The sequence below is a fragment of the Malania oleifera genome, chromosome 11, assembly GCF_029873635.1.
Source record: "Malania oleifera isolate guangnan ecotype guangnan chromosome 11, ASM2987363v1, whole genome shotgun sequence".
NCBI classification, from domain to species: Eukaryota; Viridiplantae; Streptophyta; class Magnoliopsida; order Santalales; family Ximeniaceae; genus Malania; species Malania oleifera.
Window position 1 is genome coordinate 37,384,590 of NC_080427.1, and position 14,500 is coordinate 37,399,089.

Below are 14,500 nucleotides of genomic sequence, written 5' to 3' on the forward strand. Positions count from 1 at the left end.
ATTTCATTAGTGGTTCACTGTGAGTGTTGCACTAACCCTTGGGAGTCCATGGTATACATGTTCTCCACTAAGCCTATAAAGTAATCAATTCTAGAAGATTCTAGTCAAGTGCATCAAATTTGTTTCCTAGGTGTGTTTGTGTGACACCAATCGACAAAACGAACTAAGTAGGAGAAAGAAACAGAAGAGATTGATTAAAACCAAATTTATTGTGCTACCAAATCCTCAATTTCATTAGGTGATCACTTTAGAATTTTGCTAACCCTTGGGGGTCCATGGTATAAGTGATCTCCACTAGCCCCATTATGTAATCGGTTCTATAAGATTCTAGTCAAGTGCATCCAATTTGTCCCCTAGGTGTGTTTGTGTTTGGCAAATAGAAAATAAAAAGTTAAAATTTTATTTATGTGAATATTATTATTTTTATTTTTCAATATAAAATAAGGTAGCAGCTCCACTAAATCCCTGAATGAGTTTAAATTAAAAAAAAATTAAAAAAATTAACACTCCATCATGGACAATTTTTTACACTACTGATCATTTAAAATCATGTTTCTTTTGCTTTAATATCCAACAACATTTTTTTCTCTTACTATTATTTTTTATAACCGCAAAAGGTAAGCTCCGGTTATTAGCGTAATAACCCCAAAAATGACTATACAAGATTAGTGAGGTGATTCCAAAAATAATAATATTAATTAATTAATTAATTAAAATTTAAAAATAATAATAATTAATTTTTTTTTTTAGTAATAAATATATTATTATTAATATTAATTTATTATTATTATTATTATCATTCACTTGAAGCTTCTTTCTAAATTGCATGCCCCTCTCTCTCTCTCTCTGAATTTCTCTTCCTCTCCTCTCATTCTCTCTCCCCTTCTCCTCAGTTCCGTGACGGATTCTCGCCTGATCGAAAATCGGAAGACACCGCTGGACTCCATTCTCCGCTGTCGTCATTTCTATCGAAGCAAATTGGTGGTAGGAGCGGCGTAAACGTATCTCCTAAAGTAAGTCAAATCTCCCTTTTTACCTCATTTCTTGCAAATTATAAGTTCAATTGACAATCGGACACCACCACGAGAATTTAAGGATAATTCTTTATAAGTCTAGTGGAACAAATTTCTCGTGGAGTCGTCGTGGGCATAACCCCAAATTTAGGATATGGGGGTTATTAAGGGGCTTATTTTTAATTAATTAAGGTTGATTTAGAAATACTAGAATGTTGAGTATCTGAGGTTGAAGTTGGATTTTCAAAATTTAGGGTTCGGGTGAGCGCCGCGGATGTAATTTTGGGACCTGCAGACATAATTCAGAAAATTAAGTGAGGTTGTTAAATAATAGTTTAAATGTTAATTTGGAGTATACGGAGCCTAGGAAAGGTTAGTTGGATATTATTTTGGGAAAATGAGTTAATTAATCTGGGAAAAATGCAAATTGCAGGATTTGAATTTCGGGTGCCAAGGGCGTAGGATTTGGGTCCTAACGAGCCTCTCAGTAAGTCAGGTAAGGGGAATAAATTATAGCAGTATTTTTAGAATTACTGTTTAAATTAATAAGTGAAATGAGCATATGGTATTTTGTCTGAAAATTATTATGATATAAATATTAGATAAATTGTGTGGCATTTGAGTAATATTAAATTGTGGTATTTTGGAGTGTGAAATTAATATATTATGAATATTAGATGAAAACTATGTGGCATATGACGTGTATTGAAAAATGTGAAATATAACGATGAGTAATTTCTGAGAAAATATTGAAATGAGAATTATTGATGTGATTAGTGGAAAATAATGAAATATGATATTAATATGTGAGTAGAAATGTTTTGCATGAAAAATGAAATTTTGCGAATTATTGAAATTGGTATTTTGAGAAATGTTGAAATTCGTGAAACACGATATATATTATTATGAGATGATGAAATGTGCACAGAAAATGATGAGAACATTTATATTGAGATGAATTGAGATATACTTGTATGAGATTAATGATGTATATTGATATGAAAATATGAAAATGGAAAATATGAATACTGCAATATGAAATTGAAATGTGATTGATGAAATATCAATATTGCATAATGATTGCGGGTATGTGGTAGTGAACCATGATGGATGGCTATGGAAACCCTAATGATGGGTTGTGATATTGAGTACGGTACCATTGCTACTGATGTGGTGCAACCACACGGACTCCTGGAGCGTGTGGAGTGATAGTCGACTATGCCATTTTGTAGGGTTGTTGGGCCCCCCGAGTCCAGATCAAGTCTATAAGCCAGCCAGTCGTACTACAGACGCAATATGTGATATGCTATTTGATCTAACCAGGTCAACCAACTGTGGTTAGATCCAACCTTTGGACCGCACAACCTTGACCATGTGGGGAAGCATGGCGTGAAAAGAAAGATCCTTAGGATAGCCATGAGTTACAGACGCGATGTTGGTACAAGGTACCAAGGATACTCATGAGCTGGATAGTGAAATGGAAATGGAAAGTGAAAGAATGATTAAATTGGCTAAAATGAGAAATGGAAGAAATAATGGTAATTGAGAAATAAAGATTGATAAAATTGAGAAATGGAACTGTGTGAGTTAATAATATAAATAATTAAGGTAAAGTGAAACTCTCTGCCTGAGGGCTTACTAAGTAAGGTGAGTGCCCTGATAGGTATCAGATGTGGTCATACCTGGCTGCATAACATGTTAGGGCAGAGGGAAGCTACCTGTATGGGCGGGTAATCTTCCCTATTCTTAGAAACTTCGCAGGTAAATATGTGTTGGAAATAATTAAATTTGAGAAATGGTTTTAAAGCTTATAAAAGCTTGTGTTGTATATCTATATGATTATGAAAATATATTTATCAGTGTATTTTTCTTAGATGAAATGTTGATTTGAAAAGTAAAGTGTATTATAACTGAACTCATATGGCTACACACTGTAAATAATTTATTCCTTCTTATTGAGATGTATCTCACCCAAATTATCTAAATTTTTCAAGGAACAGAGATACGCTAGACGATAGAGCGCCGAGACCTTAGGGAGCTGAGACCCTGACACACAGGGTGAGTTTTGGACTAGGGGAGGTGTAATTCCCCTAGAGTTGAATTGTTTTTGAGTATGGGATGGTAGTGTATATATTTGTATGTATGTTGATACTCTAAGTATTGTATTCTGGTTGTTAAATATGTATTATCTTCCGCTGTTAGGTTATATAAATAGATTGACTTTTCACCCGGCACCCAATGTGGGTCGGGTTTTATGAATGGCAGTAGGATTGTTGACGTGGCCGATTTATGAATGTTGTTAATGACGAGTGAAAATTTATTTGTTATTACTTCTTCTTCTTTTTTTTAAATTGTACGAAAATCGGGGCATCACAATTAGACCTATCTGTTTTAGGCCAAAAGTCGTGAATCTTTCATTTTAGATTATCCTGTTCTAAAAAAATAATGTTTATATAGTTCCAATTTCAAACACTTCTTAAATGCTGTTTTATACACACAAATGTCAGACTGGGATCAGAATTTTTATTTTATTACCACAAACTTTCAAATAAAAAATAACGGCAATGATGGTCCAGATGGAACATATTCGTTAACAAACCAATCTATCCAAGGCATTCAAGCTACCACGCCAAAAAAATAATATTACATTTGTCAACCAACTCCATATAAGAAGAGCTAGCTGAAAAGATCTTGTTGCTTCAATTTGGCACCATCACAACAGCATAAAGCATTGGAGAGGCCACATAGCCCCATCTTCTTCTCTCAGTTAAGAATCATTAGCACATAAGAAGTAGGATCTCGATAATTAATTGACTTCTCCCTTACTAGTATAGTAGTATGTCATCGAACTTGCCTCCTAATCGGTAGGCAGACCAAATACGAGAGGGGACTGGGAAGGATGAGGACCACACCAACAATCATTCCAAAAAGAAATCAATGAACTTTCCTCTATCTTTATTGTGTAGCATCCTCTAGATTATATCTGCAAAATTCAAAATGCCTCCATAGAAAACGACAAGATGAGATCTTATACAACAAATTCCAGCCTCCTTCACCTTTATTATGCATGCCTACAGCTACAAATTTCCATAAGGACTCCACATCCACTCCAAAGCTCCAAAACCCACCAAAATCACTTCCTAATAAAGCTTCATTCATCAAATATGAGGATTTTATGCTTAACCCCCCATGTTCAATCCCACAGTACTGTCAAATCACCATTGCCTTATAAAAAAAATTCCCTTCTAAACTTTTTAATCACAACCTATTAGATTCAGGAATTGTCATGTGATGTAAAAATAAATAATTACGCTGTTCAAAAAACTTTTACCAAACTTAATCTACTTCTCTACAAAAATTTAGCTCTAAAAAATTGAGATCCCCATGCCAGTTATCTCTATCACAGAATCCCAAAACAAACAACATTTGATTCAGCTCCCCACTGGGAATCTAATGTATGTTGCCCAACCAAATATATTAGCCAGCTAATCTACATTCTGTAAATTCCCAGCAGGTATTTGTTCACTGTTGGCCAGATGCACCTAAGACACAATACTGCTTCAAAATGCAACAAATTCCTCTCAACTATATTAGGTTTCTAGCTCCTCATTTCAAATTCATACAAAATATCTCATTATCACGACATTGCCTAAGAAGTAAACAGGATATAATCCCACTTACATTTCTATTTTGCATCCAAAACTTGAGTAATAAAAATAATGCACCATACAAGATCTATAGAGCTATTGGAAACAACTCCTTCACATTACATCCTAAGCCAATCAACTCCAACAAATAATTCGAAAAATAAAATAAAATAATAAAAGCGAACATCTTCTATGACTTCCTAGTGTCTAGTTTACATTAAATATATCTATATATATATATATATATATATAATATATATGGCAAAGTACAATGCATCAGAATTCTGCCTTCCCCTTAATAAGTGTTGATTATCAGACATTAAACATTCAATAATGCACTTATGCATAGCTGTCAGAACCTTGGACAATCTTCTAAACACTGCTAATAAGAGTATGGACCTTTAGACTTTGGAACTAAGAGTTGAAACTACCGGCCTTTCTCAAGTTCTTCCTTAAAGACAGAATTCATTAATTACCACCATAACTTCGTTTTTAAATACATTCCAAAGTTGATGAAAAAGACCAAAGTAAATCTGTTTGCACCAGATGATTTATTCAATTATCAATTGGCCTAAACAACCTCGCTTCCATTAATGATATTTCCAACCACTCCCTCCATGATCGTTCAACCTTTTAAGTTGTCATTTTAACTTCACCAGAACTCCAAAAATCGAATAAAAAATGCTATGCAACTCCATTATGGCTTTCTTCATCTTACCTTCATCTTCATAAAACAAATTGCTAACAGATATTCTATAAATATCATTTCCCGTGAGCTGAAGCCATCTTGCAGAGAAAATTGTGTCTGTACCAGATTTCAGCCAAATCTCTCCTTCGATTTTTGTCCCAGCAAAATATTTTCCTTTTCCAATACAGGATGCAAATTAACATTTACATTTACTCTGCAAATTGCTTTCCATTTCTGAGGACTTAACCTTCTGTTCCTGTGTTAGCCTCCTTTGATTCACATCATCTCAAATTGGTATTTGACAACCATATATAGAAATATAATCAAATTCTAAATTTGATCAAATTTTATAGATCTAGTCAAATTTTGAACTCTTTTACCTTAAATTAATTCTAAATTGAATCAAACCCCCTTTCTCTCTTCCTCCATATTTATGAATTAATCAAATCCTCTCTCGTTATTTTTTAATACTTGTTTTGCTTTTGATAGTAACAATCATCACATCATCGTCATCATTTTCATCATTCTATATATATAAAACCTTAATATCACCAATCCAACCACCAGTTTGATTCACCGGTCCAACTGGTTCGACCAGCCAGTGGCTTTACAGGGTTGGTCACTGGTCCAGAAAATATAAAACAATCCCGAGGACAACCCCCTTTGCTTCATATCAGCCTCAACTGGTTCATGTCCAAATTTCAGCCGGATCTCCTTTGATTTTTTCTCAATGAAGTATCATTTTTTTATAACAGTATTCAAATAAGATTTTCCATTCATTCTGCAAATTGTATGTTCCCGCAGCCCAATCTCCACTTACTTTTGATCAAGCTCAGATAACATTCCTGGAATGACTTTCTTTCCTATGTTCAAATCAGACAAGATCTTCCATCTTTCAGATTTGTTACTCTCCTTCAGCTTATTCGCAAGTGTATAACTAGGATCACCCTACCTTTGAGATGATCCCCAAAATTTTCTCATGAGATCTTTGAAGCTGCTTCTTTCAGCCATTATATTATCAAACCAAAAAGGGCCCTCACATTGGCTACTACCTTCTCCATCCAATAATATAGGACAATGATCTGATAAAATTCTCAGTAGGCTATTTGTTAGACCTTTAGATAATGATCTTCCAATTAAATGTCACCAAAAAAACATTCACCCTAGATAATCGGGACTCTTCTGAATTACAAGACCATTAAAGCATCTATTGTAAGTAGTAAATTATGATTCGTTCTCAAATATCTGAGATGAGTGTCATAGAGGAAGATAATAACCAGTCATTTAGTTCACAAAATTTTAGAGAATTTCTAGTAATGTTAGTTGGGAATACTTGAGGCTCACGTTTCGTTCATTCAGGTAATCGAACATGGTGGGCATTTGAGGATTTCTAGGAGCCTAGTATGCCCATAAAATATAACCATCTTATTTTTTGGTAACTCGAATCATTGGAAGGGGCATAGGATTCCCAGGCACATGACCAATTAAATGTCAACAATAACATGCATAGCCATTTGTCCCATAGACTGCCAAAACAGAAAATATATTCACAATTATCAGGTCGATTTTTTAAAAAACATGAAACTGGATATTAGTCATTATTCATTAATCATCAACCTAATCAACGACATCTTTACTCATCATTAGAAAATAAAACTCCCCCATGGTGCCTTTAGCTTAACAAAAAATCCACTCCACACCAAAAGAATCTTAAATACCACCAATAATAGCCTTATTGACAAAATAAATTTAGATTCTTTAAAATGTATAATATCTGCCTTCCATTTGCAAACTTCATTCCTTGCAATATGCCTTCTCACCATCCCATTTAAACCCTATCGTTTCACAATATTAATAATATTCTCTTTGCAGTAACAATTTTTCAAATAAGAAATTTCACCTAATCTCCATCCACCCCATCTCTATTCAATTTACACACAACCCCCAAAATTTCCTGTCATAATTACTAAACAAAATAATTTACTCAGCTCACACATGTCTTTTCAACATAGCTTTCAATTTAAAGTGATTTTATGATTTAGAGTTAATTTTTGAATAGCCATCAGGCATCAACCCCTTGGTTAATTAGAAATCACATTTTTGGAGGTAGAAATTAATTTTGAACCTATCTCACTTTAGGAAGAATTTAATTGTCGAAATTTCTTCCAGAACTAATTTTAGGTCAATGATAATTTCCCAAACCACGGCATGCTAGTATAGAAGTAAAATTATAGTGTCAAATCATCTGCATTCTAAGGCCGTCCAATTTGGCTTCTAGTTTTTCTTTCTTTATTAGAACAATCTTCCCATTATTTGCACTCGTATCCCATTGCAGCAAACCCAATGTTTACAAACCAAGAACGTAGCTCATCTCTGAACTATTTTAAAATATGGTTCTAATTTCAAACACTTCTCAAATGCTGTTTTAGACACACAAATGTCAGACCGGGACCTTAATTTTTATTTTATTACAAAAAATTTCAAAAAATAATAATAATAATAATAAGAATAATAATAATAATAATAATAATGATAATAATAACGGCAATAATAGTCCAGATAGAATATATTAGCAAACTAGTCTACTTGAGGCATTAAAGCTCCCACACCAAAAAAATAATATTACCTTTCTCAACCAAATCCATATAAAAAAACCTGACCAAAAAAACTCCCTAGAGCTTCAATTTACGGATCATAACATCTTGTTGCTTCAATTTGGCACTATTACAACAGCATAAAGCATTGGATAAGCCTCACAACCTCCTCTTCTTCTCTTAGTTAAGAATCATAATCATATAAGAAGTAGGATTTCAATAATTAATTGACTTCTCCAGTTCTCCCTCACTAGCATAGTAGTATATCATCGACCTTGCCTCCTAGTTGGTAGGCAAACCAAATATGAGAGGGGACTGGAAGGATGAGGACCTCACCAACAATCACTCCAAAAAGAAACCGAGAAACCTTCCTCCATATCTATTGTGTAGCACACCTCCAGATTATATCTGCAACATTCAAAATGCCTCTCTAGAAAACAGCAAGATGAGATCTTATGCAAGCCTCCTGCACCTTTACTATGCATGCCTACAGCTACAAATTTCCATAAGGACTCCACATCCACTCCAAAATCACTTCCTAATAAAGCTTCATTCGTCAAATATCATTTACGCACCGCTGTCACAAATCAATTCAAACGTGTCGTTCTCAAAACTAGAGGCATGAAAAATCCTCTTATCAGTAACTAGTTCTAGAAGATTCTAGTCAAGTGAGACCAATTTGTCTCTTAGGGTGTGTTTGGCATATAGAAAATAAAAAGTTAAAATTTATTGATATACATGCTGTAATTATTTATTTATTTCTGAAATAAGATACTAAAATAGTGGCAGCCCCACAAAAAATCTAAATAAATTTAAAATGGAAAAAAAATTCACTCCACCATAGACATAATTTTTTTTTTCTTTTCACAATTGACAGCTTAAAATCACATTTCTTTCGCTTTAGTATCCCAAGGAATTTTTCCTCTGATTTTTTATAACTGCAAACAATAAGCTCAGGTTATTAGACCCACAGTGTTTAGGCCACACAACTTGTGAATCTTTCATATGGAATGTTGTACATAAATTTGCAATTAGATGATCTTGTTCTAAAAAGATAATGTTCATATCAACACTTAACATTCACTGTATTTGTATCAAAATCGACTGGTCCTGTTTCAAAATCACCTGTATTATGCTTTATAATCACATTTCTTTTGTACATATCGTCTGAATTCTGTTAAAACATCACCTCAACATTGTTTGCAACTGCTCTATCAACAGTTCCAAACGTTATAGGTGATGGCTATTATCCCGGCTTCACAACCATTCTACTTGACTAAATTTTTGTCGCAGAAGCTCGTCAATCTTTTTCCATGGGTAAAAATCCATTATTCTTTGGTGTAGTTTCTTCTACTTCATGCAAAAGAACTCCAAAGCCTGTGTTAAATTGCTTACCATGTATGCACGGCTAAATGCATCGACATAAAAGGAAGAAAAAAATCTTTTGATGAAAGTAATTCCTCAATAATAAAAACTACAACTTCTTTTACCACATGATAAAGATCAGATCTGAACAGAATGCAATAAACTTCCCAATTAAATTTCTTACCGTCCGTGCTGGAAAGCACAAATCAGCTCGATGCCAGCGACTCAGAAACTTCCGACTCATCAAATCTCTCAATCTCATGATATCAACAAACAATTAGGAATAACAGTCACAAATAAAGCAAAAAAAACAAAATAACAAAAAAATTTAAAACCCTAACCCTAGGGTTGCTATTTCAAATCTTACAACTGAAGAGAGAGTTCGCCGTCATTGTCGCTGTCCCCGTTGCTGATCAGTTCAAATGTCTCATTCTCAAACCAAGACACATGAAGAAATCCTCTTATCAACTGCTATTATGTCCACACTATCAAAGAAGAATCACAACCCTGACAAACAAGTCATAAGGACACCAACTTCCAACAAAAAATAACAAACCCCGCTAAAAGCTTGTGTATATCTCGTTTTTTTTATTCTTTTTAAAAAATGACTACAGTGAGCCTGCTTGAGTTCTTTTTGTTAGCCTTAGTGGCTACATGATCCTAATTGTCGCATTTTGATGATAACACTTTTTGTTCAGAGAAGATGCAGAGATGACCTGTTTGTCAAAATTGTAATTCTCCTTTAGTCAAATGCAAAAACAATACCAGTTGATAAAGCAAACTAAGTAAAAGAAAGAGAACAATTCAATTCAAGATTTTTGCGCTCCCAAATGCCCAATTTCATTTGACGATCACTTTGAGTTTTATGCTAACCCTAGGGAGTCCATGGCATACATGTTCTCCACTAACCCTAATAAATTAACCAGTTCTAGAAAATTCTAGTCAAGTGCATCCAATTTGTCTCCTTGGTGTGTTTGTGCAACACTAATAAAAAAATATGAACTAAGAAGGAGTAAAAGATGGAAAAGATTGATTCACTCCAAAAATTTTTGTGCCCCCAAATGCTCAATTTCATTAGAGGATCACTTTTGAGTTTTATAATAACCCTTAGGAGTCCATGGTATACATGTTCTCCATTAACCCTATAAAGTAACCAGTTCTTGAACATTATAGTCAAGTGCATCCAATTTGAGTCCTAGGTGTGTTTGTGTCATACCAGTCGACAAAAAGAACAAAGTGGGAGAAAGAGATGAAAGAGATCAATTCAATCCAAAATTTTTGTGCACCAAATGCTCAATTTCATTAGTAGATCACTTTGAGTTTTATACAAACCCCTAGGAGTCCATAGAGATGTTCTTCACTAACCCAATAAATTAACCAATTCTAGAAGATTCTAGTCAAGTGCATCCATTTTGTTTCCTATGTGTGTTTGAGTTTGGCAAATAGAAAATAAAAAGTTAAAATTGTATTGATGCACATATTATAATTATTTTAAAATTTTAATATAAAAACATGGTTGCAGCTCCACTAATGCCCCAAATGAGATTAAAATGAAAAAAAAAATTAAAAAATTAATACTCCACCGTAGACAATTTTTTTTTTAATTATTGATCATGTAAAAAATCACATTTCATTTGCCTTAATATCCAAAGTTATTTGTTTTTTCTCTAACTATTACTTTTAATAACCACAAAAAATAAACTCATGTTATAGAGTATAGACCTGATCTGTTTTAAGCCACATGAGTCGTGAATCCTTCATACTGAGTTTCACACATAAATTTGTATTTAGATGATCTTGTTATAGAAAAATAATGTTTATATCAATACTTCAACATTCACTGAATTTGCATCACCATTAACTGATCCTGTTCTAAAATCACTTGTATTATTCTTTATAATCACATTTCTGCTATATATCAATACTTCCTTAACGTTATAGGTTATAGCTATTATCCCAGCTCCACACCCATTCTCCTTGACTAAATTTTTTTGTCGCAAAAGCTCATCAACCTTTTTCTATAGGTAAAAATCCATTATTCTTTGATGTATTTTCTTTTATGTTCATGCAAAAGAACTACAAAGACTGTGTTAAATCACTAACCATGCAACCCTGCTAAATGTATCGACAGAATATATATATATATATATATATATATATAATGAAACAATTCCTCAGTAACAACATTAAAATCTACAGCTTCCTATACAGCACCATAAAGATCAGATCCGAACTGCATGCAATAAATTTCTCCATTAAATCTCTTACTGCAAATGCTGGGGGTGCATGAATCAGCTCACAAGCCCACGATTCACAAACTCCCAACTCATCAGATCTCTCAATCTCATGACATCAACAAACAATTAGGAATAACAGTCACAAACCAAACAAAAAAAATAAAAAATAAAAACCCTAAATACTAACCTTAGGGTTGCTATTTCAAATCTTACAACCGGAGAGAGAGCTCACTGTCACCATAGCCGTCACCAATCAATTCAAATGTTTCTTTGTCAAACCGAGACACATGAAGATCATTATATTGAATGCTGTCATTTTTACACTAACAAAGGAGAATCACAACCTTGACAAATGTGTCATATGGACACTCACTTCCGATAAAAATAACAAACAATCCTAAAAGCTTGTGTGTCTGTGCGTGTGCTTCTTCTTCATTTTGAAAAGTGGCTACTTTGAGCCTACTTGAGTTTTTTTTGTTTATGTTAGGAGAAAGCACCATGATGACCTGTTCGTCAAAATTGTAATTCTCCTTTAATCAACGGCAAAAACAATACTTGTCGATATAAAATGAACTAAGTAGGAGAAAGAGAGAAGAGATTGATTCAATCCAAAATTTCTAGTCAAGTGCATCCAATTTGTCTCCTATGCAATGTGTTTGTGCAATACCAATCAATAAAACAAGCTATGAGAATGAGAAAAGAGGTCAATTCAATCCAAAATTTTTGTGGTCCCAAAAGCTCAATTTCATTAGTGGATTAATTTGAATTTGGTACTAACCCTTGGGAATCCATAGTATACATGTTCTTCACTAACCCTATAAAGTAACCAATTCTAGAAGATTCTAGCCAAATGCATCCAATTTGTCTCCTAGGTTTGTTTGTGTGATAGCAATCGATAAAACAAACTAAGTAGGAGAAAGAGGCAAAAGAGAACGATTCAATCCAAAATTTTTGTGCTCCCAAATGCTCAATTTCATTAGGGGATCACTTTTGAGTTTCATACTAACCCTTGTGGTTCCATTGTTACATGTTCTCCACTAACCCCATAAAGTAATTGGTTCTACAAGATTCTAGTCAAGTGCATCCGACTTGTCTCCTAGGTGTGTTTTTGTTTAGAAAATAGAAAAAAAAAAAAAAAAAGTTAAATTTTATTGATGTGGATATTATATTTATTTTTATTTTTAAATATAAAATAAGGTAGCAGCTCCACAAAAGCCCTAAATGATTCCAAATGAAAAAAAAAACAAATTAAAAATTAATACTCCATCATAGCCAAAATTTTTTTTTTTTTTTCACTATTGATTGTTTCAAATCGCATTTCTTTTGGTTTAATATCCAACACCATTTTTTTTTCTCTAATTATTATTCTTTATAACTGCTAAAAAATAAGCTCCCGTCATTAGACTGATCTATTTTACTCCACGAGTTGTGAATCTTTCATACTGAGTTTCACACATAATTTTGTATTTAGATGATCCTGCTCTAAAAAAAAATGCTTATATCAGCACTTCAACATTCAATGAAGTTGTATAAACATCGACGGATCCTGTTCTAAAAATCACTCGTACCGTCTTTTAAAATCACATTTCTTTTGTTCAAATGTCCGAATTCTGCTTCAACATCACCTCAACACTGTTTGCAACCACTATATCAACACTTCCAGGTTATCGCATTACCCCAGCTTCACAACCATTCTCCTTGACTAAATTTTTTGTCGCAGAAGCTCATCAACCATTTTTTATGGATAAAAATCCGTTACTCTTTGATGTAATTTCTTCCATCTCATGCAAAACAACTACAAATCCTGCGTTAAATCGCTTACCATGCACGCCAGGCTAAATGCATTGGCAGAAGAAGAAAAAAAGAACACGTTGATGAAAGCAATTCCTCGATAACCAGAGTAAAAACTACGGCTTCCTTTTTTTTCTTTTTTTCCTGGCAGCATGATCTGAACAGCATGCGATAAACTTCTCCATCAAATCTCTTACTGAGCATGCTGGAGTGCACGAAAATACGAATCGGCTCAATGCCAGCGATTCAGATACTCCCGACTCTTCAAATCTCTGAATCCCGCGATATCAACAAGAAAAAAAGTTAGGAATAAATTCACAAATCAATAAATAAAAAAAACCAAAAACAAACCCTAACCCTAGGGTTGCTATTTCAAAACTTACACCCGGGGAAAGATCTCGCCGTCACCGCGCCATCGCCGTAACCGTCGCGGTCACCGTCGCTGTCACCGATCAATTTCAACGTCTCGTTCTCAAACCTAGACGCATGAAAATCCTCTTATCGACTGCTATCATTTCCACGCTACCAAGGGAGAATCACAACCCTGACAAACAAGTCATACGGAAACCGACTTCCGACAAAAAAATAACCAACAACCCCTAAAAAATTGTGTGTCTGTGTGTGCGCGTTTCTCTCTTCTTTTAAAAAGATGGCTACTTTTGACACAGGCTGTGTTCTTCTGTTCGGAGAATCGCCATTGATGACTTGTTTGTCAGAATTGTAATTCTCCTTTAATCAAATGCGAAAACGATACCAGTTGATAAAACGAATCATTCATTACATCTAAATAAGAGAAGGAGAAGAAAAGATTGAATTCGAACTCAAAATTTTTGCTTCAAAACTTCAAATGCTCACTTTGATCAGTGAATCAATATGAGAGTTTGAGTTTTTATTTATACTAACCCTTGAGTCCATGGGTTACATGTTTTCCCACTAGCCTTATAAAGTAACCAGTTCTAGAAGATTCTAGTCAAGTGCAGTCCAATTTGTCTCCTAAGGTATGTTTGTGCCTAGATATAAAAAATAAAAGAATAAATTTTTATTGATGTGCTTGTTGTAATTATTTTCTATTTTTAAAATAAAATAAGGTGGCAACCCCACTAAAGGCTTAAATGAGTTTTAAATAAAAAAATAAATTAAAAATTAATACTCCACTTTAGGTATT

General features: G+C 33.7%; 1 long non-coding RNA gene across 1 annotated transcript in view; it reads right to left on the reverse strand.

Moving 5' to 3' along the window:
* Positions 1–14,177, reverse strand: part of LOC131167357 (uncharacterized) — a 32,238-nt gene extending 18,061 nt beyond the window's left edge. The window contains exons 1-3 of the long non-coding RNA XR_009140107.1: positions 13,719–14,177; positions 9,492–13,607; positions 9,068–9,292 (exon numbers count right to left, since the gene is read on the reverse strand). This is a non-coding gene — a long non-coding RNA (uncharacterized LOC131167357). The remainder of the gene's footprint in view (positions 1–9,067; positions 9,293–9,491; positions 13,608–13,718) is intronic.
* Between the last annotated feature and the right edge of the window lie 323 nt (positions 14,178–14,500).